Source organism: Lissotriton helveticus, chromosome 5_1 (assembly GCF_964261635.1).
Source record: "Lissotriton helveticus chromosome 5_1, aLisHel1.1, whole genome shotgun sequence".
NCBI lineage: Eukaryota > Metazoa > Chordata > Amphibia > Caudata > Salamandridae > Lissotriton > Lissotriton helveticus.
Genome location: NC_136065.1, coordinates 2,139,596,025 through 2,139,609,583, shown reverse-complemented (window position 1 = coordinate 2,139,609,583; position 13,559 = coordinate 2,139,596,025). Strand labels below are relative to the sequence as shown.

General features: G+C 51.9%; 1 pseudogene; it reads left to right on the top strand.

Annotated features, from left to right (window-relative positions):
- The window catches only part of LOC144752879 (COMM domain-containing protein 5-like), a 130,131-nt pseudogene that overhangs the window by 87,654 nt on the left and 28,918 nt on the right, over positions 1-13,559 (top strand).

Here is a 13,559-nt window from a genome sequence, read left to right as displayed (position 1 = left end):
TGTCTAGGATAGGGAGCGCGCTCCTCTTCATGGGATGGATAGAGGGAGACCCTCTGCATGTCTAGGATAGGAAGCGCGCTCCTCTTCGTGGGATGGATAGAGCGAGCCCATCTGCATGTCTAGGAAAGGGAGCGTGCTCCACTTCTTGGGATGGATAGAGTGAGTCCCTTTGCATGTCTAGGATAGGGAGCGCGCTCCTCTTCATGGGATGGATAGAGTGACCCCCTCTGCATGTCTAGGATATAGAGCGCGCTCCTCTTCATGGGATAGATAGAGCGAGCCCCTCTGCATGTCTAGGATAGGGAGCGCGCTCCTCTTCGTGGGATGGATAGAGCGAGCCCCTCTGCATGTCATGGGTAGGGAGCGCGCTCCTCTTGGTGGGATCGATAGAGCGAGCCCCTCTGCATGTCATGGGTAGAGAGCGCGCTCCTCTTCGTGGGATGGATCGAGTGAGCCCCTCTGCACGTCTAGGATAGGGAGCGCGCTCCTCTTCGTGGGATCGATAGAGCGAGCCCCTCTGCATGTCTAGGATAGGGAGCGTGCTCCTCTTAATGGGGTGGATACAGCGTGCCCCTCTGCATGCCTAGGATAGGGAGCGCGCTCCTCTTCGTGGGATGGATAGAGCGAGCCCCTCTGCATGTCTAGGATAGGGAGCGCGCTCCTCTTCGTGGGATGGATAGAGCGAGCCCCTCTGCATGTCTAGGATAGGGAGCGCGCTCCTCTTCGTGGGATCGATAGAGCGAGCCCCTCTGCATGTCTAGGATAGGGAGCGCGCTCCTCTTCGTGGGATGGATGGAGCGAGCCCCTCTGTATGTCTAGGATAGGGAGCGCGCTCCTCTTCATGGGATGGATAGAGAGAGACCCTCTGCATGTCTAGGATAGGAAGCGCGCTCCTCTTCGTGGGATGGATAGAGCGAGCCCATCTGCATGTCTAGGATAGGGAGCGCGCTCCTCTTTGTGGGATGGATTGAGCGAGCCCCTCTGCATGTCTAGGATAGGGAGCGCACTCCTCTTCATGGGATAGATTGAGCGAGCCCCTCTGCATGTCCTGGATAGGAAGCGCGCTCCTCTTCGTGGGATGGATAGAGCGAGCCCCTCTGCATGTCTAGGATAGGGAGCGCGCTCCTCTTCGTGGGATGGATTGAGCGAGCCCCTCTGCATGTCTAGGATAGGGAGTGTGCTCCTCTTCGTGGGATTGATAGAGCAAGCCCCTCTGCATGTCTAGGATAGGGAGCGTGCTCCTCTTCGTGGGACGGATTGAGCGAGCCCCTCTGCATGTCTAGGATAGGTAGCGCGCTCCTCTTCGTGGGATGGATAGTGCGAGCCCCTCTGCATGTCTAGGATAGGGATCGCGCTCCTCTTCGTGGGATCGAGCCCCTCCGCATGTCTAGGGTAGGGAGCGCGCTCCTCTTCATGGGATCGATAGAGCGAGCCTCTCTGCATGTCTAGGATAGGGAGCGTGCGCCTCTTCTTGGGATGGATAGAGCGAGCCCCTCTGCATGTCTAGGATAGGGAGTGCGCTCCTCTTCGTGGGATGGATAGAGCGAGCCCCTCTGCATGTCTAGGATAGGGAGCGCGCTCCTCTTCCTGGGGTGGATAGAGCGAGCCCCTCTGCATGTCTAGGATAGGGAGCGCGCTCCTCTTCGTGGGATGGATAGAGCGAGCCCCTCTGCATGTCTAGGATAGGGAGCGCGCTCCTCTTCGTGGGATCGATAGAGTGAGCCCCTCTGCATGTCTAGGATTGGGAGCTCGCTCCTCTTCGTGGGATGGATAGAGCGCGCCCCTCTGTATGTCTAGGATAGGGAGCGCGCTCCTCTTCACGGGATGGATAGAGGGAGCCCCTCTGCATGTCTAGGATAGGGAGCGCGCTCCTCTTCGTGGGATGGATTGAGCGAGCTCCTCTGCATGTCTAGGATAGGGAGCGCACTCCTCTTCGTGGGATGGTTTGAGCGAGCCCCTCTGCATGTCTAGGATAGGAAGCGTGCTCCTCTTCGTGGGATGGATAGAGCGAGCCCCTCTGCATGTCTAGGATAGGGAGCGCGCTCCTCTTCGTGGGATGGATTGAGCGAGCCCCTCTGCATGTCTAGGATAGGGAGTGCGCTCCTCTTCGTGGGATCGATAGAGCGAGCCCCTCTGCATGTCTGAGATAGGGAGCGCGCTCCTCTTCGTGGGATGGATTGAGCGAGCCCCTCTGCATGTCTAGGATAGGGAGCGCGCTCCTCTTCGTGGGATGGATAGAGCGAGCCCCTCTGCATGTCTAGGATAGGGATCGCGCTCCTCTTCGTGGGATCGAGCCCCTCTGCATGTCTAGGATAGGGAGCGCGCTCCTCTTCATGGGATGGATAGAGCGAGCCTCTCTGCATGTCTAGGAAAGGGAGAGTGCGCCTCTTCTTGGGATGGATAGAGCGAGCCCCTCTGCATGTCTAGGATAGGGAGCGCGCTCCTCTTCGTGGGATGTACAGAGCGAGCCCCTCTACATGTCTAGGGTAGAGAGCGTGCTCCTCTTCGTGGGATGGATAGAGCGAGCCCCTCTGCATGTCTGGGTTAGAAAACGTGCTCCTCTTCGTGGTATGGATAGAGCAAGCCCCTCTACATGTCTAGGATAGGGAGCTGGCTCCTCTTGATGGGATGGATAGAGCGAGCCCCTCTGCATGTCTAGGATAAGGAGCGCGCTCCTCCTCGTGGGCTGGACAGAGCGAGCCCCTCTGCATGTCTAAGACAGGGAACGCGCTCCTCTTCGTGGGACGGATAGAGCGAGCCCCTCTGCATGTCTAGGATAGGGAGCGCGCTCCTCTTAATGGGATGGATAGAGCGAGCCCCTCTGTATGACGAGGATGGGGAGCGCTCTCCTCTTTGTGGGATGGATAGAGCGAGCCCATCTGCATGTCTAGGATAGGGAGCGCGCTCCTCTTCGTGGGATCGATAGAGTGAGCCCCTCTGCATGTCTAGGATTGGGAGCGCGCTCCTCTTCGTGGGATGGATAGAGCGCGCCCCTCTGTATGTCTAGGATAGGGAGCGCGCTCCTCTTCATGGGATGGATAGAGGGAGCCCCTCTGCATGTCTAGGATAGGAAGCGCGCTCCTCTTCGTGGGACGGTTAGAGCGAGCCCATCTGCATGTCTAGGATAGGGAGCGCGCTCCTCTTCGTGGGATGGATTGAGCGAGCCCCTCTGCATGTCTAGGATAGGGAGCGCACTCCTCTTCGTGGGATGGTTTGAGCGAGCCCCTCTGCATGTCTAGGATAGGAAGCGCGCTCCTCTTCGTGGGATGGATAGAGCGAGCCCCTCTGCATGTCTAGGATAGGGAGCGCGCTCCTCTTTGTGGGATGGATTGAGCGAGCCCCTCTGCATGTCTAGGATAGGGAGTGCGCTCCTCTTCGTGGGATCGATAGAGCGAGCCCCTCTGCATGTCTAGGATAGGGAGCGCGCTCCTCTTCCTGGGATGGATTGAGCGAGCCCCTCTGCATGTCTAGGATAGGGAGCGCGCTCCTCTTCGTGGGATGGATAGAGCGAGCCCCTCTGCATGTCTAGGATAGGGATCGCGCTCATCTTCGTGGGATTGAGCCCCTCCGCATGTCTAGGATAGGGAGCGCGCTCCTCTTCATGGGATGGATAGAGCGAGCCTCTCTGCATGTCTAGGAAAGGGAGCGTGCGCCTCTTCTTGGGATGGATAGAGCGAGCCCCTCTGCATGTCTAGGATAGGGAGCGCGCTCCTCTTCGTGGGATGTACAGAGCGAGCCCCTCTACATGTCTAGGGTAGAGAGCGTGCTCCTCTTCGTGGGATGGAAAGAGCGAGCCCCTCTGCATGTCTGGGTTAGAAAACGTGCTCCTCTTCGTGGTATGGATAGAGCAAGCCCCTCTACATGTCTAGGATAGGGAGATGGCTCCTCTTAATGGGATGGATAGAGCGAGCCCCTCTGCATGTCTAGGATAAGTAGCGCGCTCCTCCTCGTGGGCTGGACAGAGCGAGCCCCTCTGCATGTCTAAGACAGGGAATGCGCTCCTCTTCGTGGGACGGATAGAGCGGGCCCCTCTGCATGTCTAGGATAGGGAGCGCGCTCCTCTTAATGGGATGGATAGAGCGTGCCCCTCTGTATGTCTAGGATGGGGAGCGCTCTCCTCTTTGTGGGATGGATAGAGCGAGCCCATCTGCATGTCTATGATAGGGAGTTCGCTCCTCTTCGTGGGATGGATAGAGCGAGCCCCTCTGCATGTCCAGGATAGGGAGCGCACTCCTCTTCGTGGGATGGATTGAGTGAGCCCCTCTGCATGTCCAGGATAGGGAGCGCGCTCCTCTTCGTGGGATGGATTGAGTGAGCCCGTCTGCATAACTAGGATAGGGAGCGCGCTTCTCTTCGTGGGATGGCTAGAGCGAGCCCCTCTGCATGTCTAGGATAGGGAGCGCGGTCCTCTTCGTGGGATGAATTGAGTGAGCCCCTCTGCATAACTAGGATAGGGAGCGCGCTTCTCTTCGCGGGATGGCTAGAGCGAGCCCCTCTGCATGTTTAGGATAGGGAGCGCGCTCCTCTTCGTGGGATGGATAGAGCGAGCCCCTCTGCATGTCCAGGATAGGGAGCGCGCTCCTCTTCGTGGGATGGATAGAGCGAGCCCCTCTGCATGTTTAGGATAGGGAGAGTGCTCCTCTTCGTGGGATGGATAGAGCGAGCCCCTGTGCATGTCCAGGATAGGGAGCGCGCTCCTCTTCGTGGGATGGATTGAGTGAGCCCGTCTGCATAACTAGGATAGGGAGCGCGCTTCTTTTCGTGGGATGGCTAGAGCGAGCCCCTCTGCATGTCCAGGATAGGGAGTTCGCTCCTCTTCGTGGGATGGATAGAGCGAGCCCCTCTGCATGTTTAGGATAGGGAGCGCGCTCCTCTTCGTGGGATGGATAGAGCGAGCCCCTCTGCATGTCCAGGATAGGGAGCGCGCTCCTCTTCGTGGGATGGATTGAGTGAGCCCGTCTGCATAACTAGGATAGGGAGCGCGCTTCTCTTCGTGGGATGGCTAGAGCGAGCCCCTCTGCATGTCTAGGATAGGGAGCGCGCTCCTCTTCGTGGGATGGATTGAGTGAGCCCCTCTGCATAACTAGGATAGGGAGCGCGCTTCTCTTCGCGGGATGGCTAGAGCGAGCCCCTCTGCATGTCTAGGATAGGGAGCGCGCTCCTCTTTGTGGGATAGAATGTGCCTCTCTACATGTCTAGGATAAGGCGTGCGCTCCTCCTCGTTGCCCCTCTGCATGTCAGGGAAAGGGACCAGCCATCTCTTCGTGGGATGGATAGAGTGAGCCCCTCTGCATGTCAGGTACAGCCAGCGTGCACCTTTTTGTGGATGGATATGGAATGCACACATCTTCACGGAATGAACAGACTCGTTTGCATATCTGCACAGGATGGAGATGAACATATGTGCCTCTGCAGGGGATGGACTGGGTGATGCACAACTCCGCAAGACAAGGCAATTGAATATGTGTCTTTGCTAGGCATGGATGGGGGTATGCGATTCTTTTAGAGACACGGAGTGTGCCACTCTGCATGGAATTGAAAAGGAGTGTGCAACTCATAATCGGGTTGATATTGAGTACATACCTCTGGGCTCAATACATGTGATGGTATGGTGCCCCCCCCAAAGTGTGAAACCAATGTATGTGAATGAGTGCACTGTGCACTGCCCATGTAAGTGCACCTCTTTCCATAACCCTGGGATGTTTAACCCAATGCAGAATCAAAGGCAGCGTACCTCAAGGCAGAAACCAGGGATCAGATAGGGACTTCTAGCAGCAGATTCCTTACCGTAGAATATCCCCAGGCGTCAGACTGGATCCGGAAGATTTTTTAGCAGTACCCCTCCCTGCATGTTCGTCGATGTCATCATTCAGATCCGCACCCGAAGTGATATGCACGGTACCTATATTGGCACCACCCTAGCGCATGCCATCAGGTGTTTCCCTAGTGGCCCGATTTGGTCTGAGCTAGGGTCGGTCATTTTTTAACTGACTTTTGCCAGACATTTTGTCAACTCTTTTTGAGAGTTTTTCTGTCCTGGTGTGAGGAAAGTCACTCAAGCAACTGGCTGGTTTCAAACTATGTGGAGCCACTTTGTGTTGTGTTTGTGGTGCATGGAGCGTTAACAGGACCCCAAGACCTGTGAGGACTGCCGTGCCATGCATCCAAAGGTGCTGAGGAAGTGATTCCTCAAGCTCATCGCTGCCTGATGTCAAACCAGTCCACAAGATCTCAGTCGCGCGGGTGCAAACCGTTCCCTGGGTCTCACCCGGCGATTGTCGTTGCACTCCAAGTTGTTGTGAGTCAGGTGAGTCCCATAAGTACAAAAACTCAGAGAAGTCAAAGAGGTCTTCGATTTTACCACACCCATCAAAGTCATCCGACGAGGCGCAGGAGCGTCAGTCCTTCACGCCTCCTGCTTCGGCAGAGTTTGAGTCCAGGTCCTCTCCGCACTTCCCGGACTTTCTGGGTGCTGAAGCAACCCCTGCCCAGCTCAAAGAATTTTATGAGGTCATGCATCTCAAATAAGGGTGCCCTACTCCTGCGGAGCGCTTCCTGTCCCGATAAGTTTGGGACGGGCCCCTACTGGATCACAGCCAGTGGGTTCGTCCTCAGCACCAGTTGGGACCCATGAATCCTTTGCTAGATCCAGACTGGAGTCGCTGGTGAGAACAAGACCTTCCTCGGCACCCATTACAGCAGGGCTCGAAAATTCCACTCGACCGCTCGCGTAGTCGAGACAGTGCCGACACCCCCGGTGCCGCCGACCCCCCACATCGGCACCGTCCTCAATCCTCACTCCAACACAGGGACGGAAGGGCGCTGCCCGATGCCAGTTCCGTCGCTGCCAGGGATCATCCTCTGAGGGGCAGAGCCAGTGCCTTTTACTCTTGATAGTCTGGAGAGGGAGAGGAATGTGAGGGTCTACAACATGTATGACAAGCATTTACAATGCAACGGTCTCGCCTTTGCAAAAGTTAGAGCTATTGGCACTGTAAATGACAAAATTGTTATTTATGTGTTGGTTTTGAAAACAGATAAATAAATGGCATTGTCATTTACAATGTCAATAGCTTAATCTCTCGCAAATGCGAGACCTATTGCATTTGCAGAGCCACACACACAGACACAGAGCCACACACACAGAGCTACACACACAGAGCCACACACACAGACACACACACACAGAGCCACACACACACACACACACAGAGCCTTCTTTGAGACAGCAAGCTCTGCACTCTTAGATATATGTTGCCCCAATTCCTGCTATCACACCTGAAATACATTCTTAGAAGAGAAAGGTGCAGAAGGACCTGTGATTCATGCAAGTGATTTATCTCTTGCAAAAATATCAATTTTCTGACTCCCATTGTGCCACCAATAGGAAGTAACAGCGCAAAGATGAAGGTAACCATTGGGTTTCGCTAGACTGACAAATCTTTATTTTAAGAAGTGTTCTGTTGCCACTCAATGCCACTGAAGTGCTTGAGGAACGGTAGGGGCGCAGGTGGCAACAGGTCATAGTTACTGCTATTCCCTAGTTAGTGGCTAATTATACCTTCTTCCTAAAGAACCACAGGTATATGTACTGTCTCTCACAGGCCCCAAGCAGCGTTTAAAAGCTATCAATCTTTGATTCAGTGGGAGAATCGCAAAGGTTGACCAACGAGCACACCAGGGTTTGAACCAAGACACCCGAAGACTGTAACATTATATAACCACATAACAGAAGCTCTATATATTCACATGCTATTGGTTTAGTGTGCAGCCAGAATGTCCTGTGTAAACGTCTGCTGAGAGTAATATTTACACCAGTTGACCTTTTGGAATCACATTTGGCATGACACAGGAGATGTGCTCTAGGGATTAAAGTGATGACTTTGAAATTAGAAGAGGTGGCTCCCGCTTATACGGCTTGACTACCCTGTATGACTTTGGGCAAACCATGACTGAGAAACGTCCATCTTTGGTCCCTGTGTTGTAAATGTTATGTTACCTTTTATGTAACCCTTTCTTTGTGTCTTCAGCTAATGCCGTTCTGGAGCCTTAGGTGGTTCCAGTGCATTGCTGACTTACCTGGGTTCGACTCTTGTCAGTTAAGAGTTGGGTCAGCTGAGAGGTAGTTTGCTCTTACCTTACTTCTTGAATAAACCACTCTTACTCATAACTGGACATCGCTGGTTTCCTGGAGTTATTACTTACATCACCCTGACATGCAACACTCTTGTGCATCAACACACTCTGCCATTCAATGCACTAATGCATAAATTCAACCACACATCGATTCATTCTAGCATTCACCCATCTACAATAACTCACATAAAAGCTCACCAATCAAGGAGAATGAACAGTTTCTGCTTTAAACAGACATGTTGGATATGCCAATGCTTGTTTAATATATACATCTTTAAATGATGTGTGCGCTCAAAATGAAGGACAAATACATATTTAATGTGTGTGTTACTTCCTACTCTGTGGACATTTGCCTTTGTACTTACCATCTTTATGTCTTTTCCATCAATCACTTCCCTACTTAGATTTCCCTTTCAGTCTAACTCTAAATAAACCACTTTGCCCCCTTCATCATCAGCCAGCTCTCGTCCTTGGGTACATATTGGTCGGTCTTTCTTTTCTTCGTGGCCCTTTTTCCATCTCTTTGTCTCTCTGTCTGCAGGGATAAACATTGTGCACATCTACTTAACAAGTAGATAACAAGCACTGGCAAAGTACATAGTTGTGGTATAACTGAAGGTGACTCTTCATTGGACGGGCTTAATTACCTACCTATGCGCTCAATCACTCAGCATGAAGCACTCTCTCGCTCATCCTTAGAATAATGTATTCATTCATCTACTGATTCGCCCATTCTAGCAACCAACCACCCTTCACCCACAAGCTCGGTGCTTGTAGAAGGTTACAGGTTTTACTGTTGGGCCCATTCCCAGAAATCTTTATCTGTGATTCCAAAAGATAAGAACGAGGACAGAAAACAATTCTGGAGTATGCGTGAACTTATCATTTGACAAAGTGAAAACAACCAGGACTGTGATTATTACAACAAGGGAGTAGTAAACCTATATTCCTGTTGACTACATCAATAGTACTTAAAAATAGCACAGAGTGACTTGATGGTACCGAGATCACCCTAGTTCCACAAGACCCACCTACTTTTCACTCCAGCTCCACCAGCACCTCTGACAAAAATATATAGTCTGTATCATCAGGACTGGTGAGAGCTGCTTAAAGCGCATGTGACTAAGAACAAAGCGGCGGGTGTCCTTCCCACATGTACTCCAACATTTCCATGCGAAGGAGCATCTTTAAAAGCAAATTTATTTTCATAACGTGTATGGCATATGCTTTTAATTTAATGAGACCAGGCTCTTTTTTCACACCCTGGGAAACCTTCAAGCTGAAAATATTTAACTATATGTCTTTGACCCTCTTACTAAAGTAACAAAGCCGCGCTCCAAAAAAACAAAAAACTATTTGAATGGCAACATATTTACGGGTGGAAATTTGGGGGTTACTGAATACAACACCTGAAACAGCGCTGAGAGTTCTCGCATTACACATCCGCTGCCATGGAAACTGCGCTGCAGAGTGTGTGCGTTGCGGAGCTTAGGGATGTGAAATGCCTATCGCCTGTAGACCAGAAAATATAATTTAGGGTCAAGGACAAGACTTTTTTACGTTTACTTTGCCCACTGGACACACATCTGTTTGTGGCGGTGAACAGATTCCAATCCTGGAACTACTGCTTTGCACCTACTATCTGCAAAAAGGAGGCAAAATCAGAACCTAGCTGGAATCCAAACACTGATATAATATGCGCCTTGGCATAATCAGAGAGGCTACTATGCTGCCATCATATGGCACAAAAAGGAACAAGTACATTTTTTATAACAGAACATTTTTCAAAAGCATGCCTCTCTTGGACTACTGGATTCTTCAAAAAATTCACGCCCCTGGGCGATGAAGAGAGGTGGCAGAGAAAAGTCAATGAAATACAGTGTTAGCACTGCCCTTTCTGTGACGTATTTGCCAAAAACAACAGAGAGCGAGGCCCTGGAAATTGGAGAGCAGCTTCTCTTTCTCGTGTTTTTTGATGTGGTCTCTTCTGCCTGGCATGCTTGACCCTTACTAGTCAGTAGCACAGTAAGCAGGCATAATGCCATCACGACACTCCCCAGTGCCTGTCGAGTAAAGACTGGCTTGCCTGCGGCAGAGCAAAACAGCTCATAAATTGAGTATTCCCGAACCCAGATTCAATGGGTGCAATAACACCGCGCCCGAAGTTGCTGGGGGCACATTTGAGTGTGGTTTGTACTGGGGCTGAGGGGACAAGTGCACCCCGACATTAGGCATGCAGGCTTTTTGCGGGGCCCAAGTCAACAGCTAAAGGATGGCCTACAATTAAACGAGCGCCCGTTTCCAAGTTTAAACAAAACATGTTCTACAGGAAAAGAGAAAACGTGGCAGATACAACGTGTGACACAATCTAATAGTATTAGGCGCCTCGCCCCGAATAAACAATGCATCTTTCATTTAAAATCTATGGATACATTTTTCAGCACGAGCGCAGGCCCCGAAAAAAAGCAGGTGCCCTGAGAAATAACGCTCACTGTTCCCCTCCCTTCTGACAGCCCTGCTTGCCTCTACCCGAACCCCTCCAGTGGCATGGGGTTCATAGAAGCCACCACTTGCCTAACGCCTGCACCCTCTATCCAAAAAGACCATTTCGTCGCCAACTAATCCACAACGCACTCCCCCCTCTCATTTACCACCGGATCTGAAAGACTATGACAAGGACAATAGCCTGAAGGGGCAGGCATTCTGTTGTGGGCTTATCTAAAATCCGATGGACTTTCTAGCACAGCAAACACTGAACGACGATGACCCAAAGTCCCTCGGCCTCTCGGTATATGCATTGTGTAAGTATTACTATTTTTCTTAAATTACAAGACGCTATCTGAGTGCTAGCGCCGCGGTGCCAGATCTAAAAATAAAAGTTGAAATGGTGACTTTTTTTGTCGCTTATTCATTTCCCTCAAAGCTGACTACGGATTTGCTGACCAGTGCAATAGAGATAGATATTGACTCTTCCGACTGGCCTCTTTGTTACTTTGGAAGTTTCACAATAGTGTGTGTTGATCAAGTTTCAGGGTTGGTTACAAAGATCACCATCAGCATAGAAGTGCTCCAAACACGAAATAAACAAGAACCGACCCATTGTTCACCAGTGAAGATTTAACCCTGGAAAAAGTGCACCAAGCATTTAACCATTTTTTTAATTCAACAACATGCCTTGTTGCTCAATTTTACACTTCCGCAAAAAATACTGTCGAATAATGCATTTTTATTCATGACAAAGAAAAAAACAGCCTGCGTGTGCCGGTCTCTCGCAGCACAGGCTGTTAAAAGAGCATCGCGCAGGGGAAGCGGCGGGAGCGAGGGAGGGTTCGGAGCTCCGGAGAGCAGCCTGCGTGTGCCGGTCTCTCGCAGCACAGGCTGTTAAAAGAGCATCGCGCAGGGAGGGAAAGCGGCGGGAGCGAGGGAGGGTTTGTGGGACGTCCAGCAGGAGTGAGAACCAGAGAGACAGGAGATTGGGAACGCGCGCGCGCGGCCGGCTCCGATCGCTTTCCAGAGCGTGCGCGCGCCAGTCTCTGTCTCCTGGGAAGCAGACTCCACAGCTATAGTATCGCGCCTGCGCGATGCATATGGCTTCGCCATATGCGTCGCAGGCGCGAGACCTAATAAACTGGTGAAGGCCAGTGGGCTAGACACTTCGCTTCACACTAGTTTGGTCACTCTTCCTACCGTGGCTATGGAGGAGGGAGCCTCTTTTGCAATGGTGGTGCTTAGTGGGGTGGTGGTCCTGGATGTTAACCTGTTCTTAGTGGTGGTCAAGACAAACATCTTTACCGAGGTAGGGCAGAGGTGTGGCGCAGCGGGCAGGGCGACTGACTCTGGAATCTGGGGCTCACAGTTAGATCACCGGCGGCAGGTCAGCCCAGCACCATGTGACTCTGGGCAACAGCTTGCTTAATCTTCCCGAGGGCCCCCAACTGCCGGGACACCACTTTGGAGAAAGCTGTGCGCTTTACAAATACTGGTATTTCATTTCATTTCAGAGGTGCTTCGGACAGGTGTTGCCCCCTCCAAACCATTACTTCCATTTAATGAAACCTTACTGAGTCCTACATAGGGCCTGGTCCAAGCCCTGCACAGGGGTTCCTGTGCATCGGACAATTGCCCGCCGCCATCGCTCTGCTCCTGGGAACCCCAGTTTCCTTACCCAGCACCCTACCCCAGGGAGCTTGGTGGTCCAAGCCTCCATCTCTAGGATCAACCCCAGCGTGTTCCCTACTGCTCCACCAAAGAGGGAATCCAAAAAGCTTCATACCTTTGGAAAGAGGCTGTCCTCATCTGCAATCATTGCACTGCGGTCAGTGAACTCAGTGTGCATTTTGGGCCGATATTTCCGTACAATCTGGGATTTGATTGTGCAAGTGCTGCCCACGGTATCTTGCTGATCGGAGAGACACAGCAAATCTCACCATACGAAGTGGACTCGACCCGACCGACTCACTAGTTAGAGCAATTTCATCGTCAGTGGCCCTGCAGTGCCACTCCTAGGTGAGAACAAGTGGTCTTTCAAGGGATGTCCAAGCTTCGCTTATGGACATACCCTTTGGTGGCTCGCAAACTTTTTAAAGGCAGACCCATCGCTGGAGTGTGTTAAGGACAGCAGAGCTAAGGCCAGGTCCTTTGCATTGCCTATGGCCCCTTCTTATCTGCAGTCTGCCTTGCACACCTCTTGTAGCCACAGAAGGGGCCTCCAACCACTTCCATACCCTCTCAGCCACCAGGGCCAAAAGGCTTCCCAGCCTTTTTGTGGTAGAGTCTAATAAACCGTGTGGGACAAGCAGCAAGAGGTTGGATCAATCGACCACCCACCCGGCAGCCACAGCCTCCAAATCCCTTTAGTTTGACCTTCAACCATCATCGGAATCCAGTGGGAGGCAGGATCTGTCATCACCTGCACCATTGAAAGTCAGTAACATTGACCGTTGAGTTTCGCAAATAGTCCAAAGGGGCTACTCCCTCCTTTTTGTGACAAACTCTCCACCCATGCCACCAACTTATGACTGGCTGATGGAGGACCACCCCTTCTTACTATGTCAGGAAGTGTTGGCTTTCTTGGCCAAAGGAGCCATTGAGAGCGTGCTGGCATTAGAAGTAGGGCGTGATTGCTATTCCCACTACTTTCTGGTGCCCAAAAAGGACAGAGGCCTTTGTTCTATCATAGGCCCGCGCCCTTTCAATATCTTCCTGAAAAAGGAGAAATTAAAGATGCTCACACTTGCACACTTGCTCTGTCTGCCCTAGAGACTGGATGGTAACATTCGATTTCCAGGACATATATTTCCACATGTCCGTCTGTCCTGCCTGCCACGATTGGCGATTTAAGGCAGGCCCGCCCCAGGCATTTGTCTCCCACTCCCAGAGTGCGGCGAACCTTCTGCACTCGCTGGAGTTCACTATCAACATGC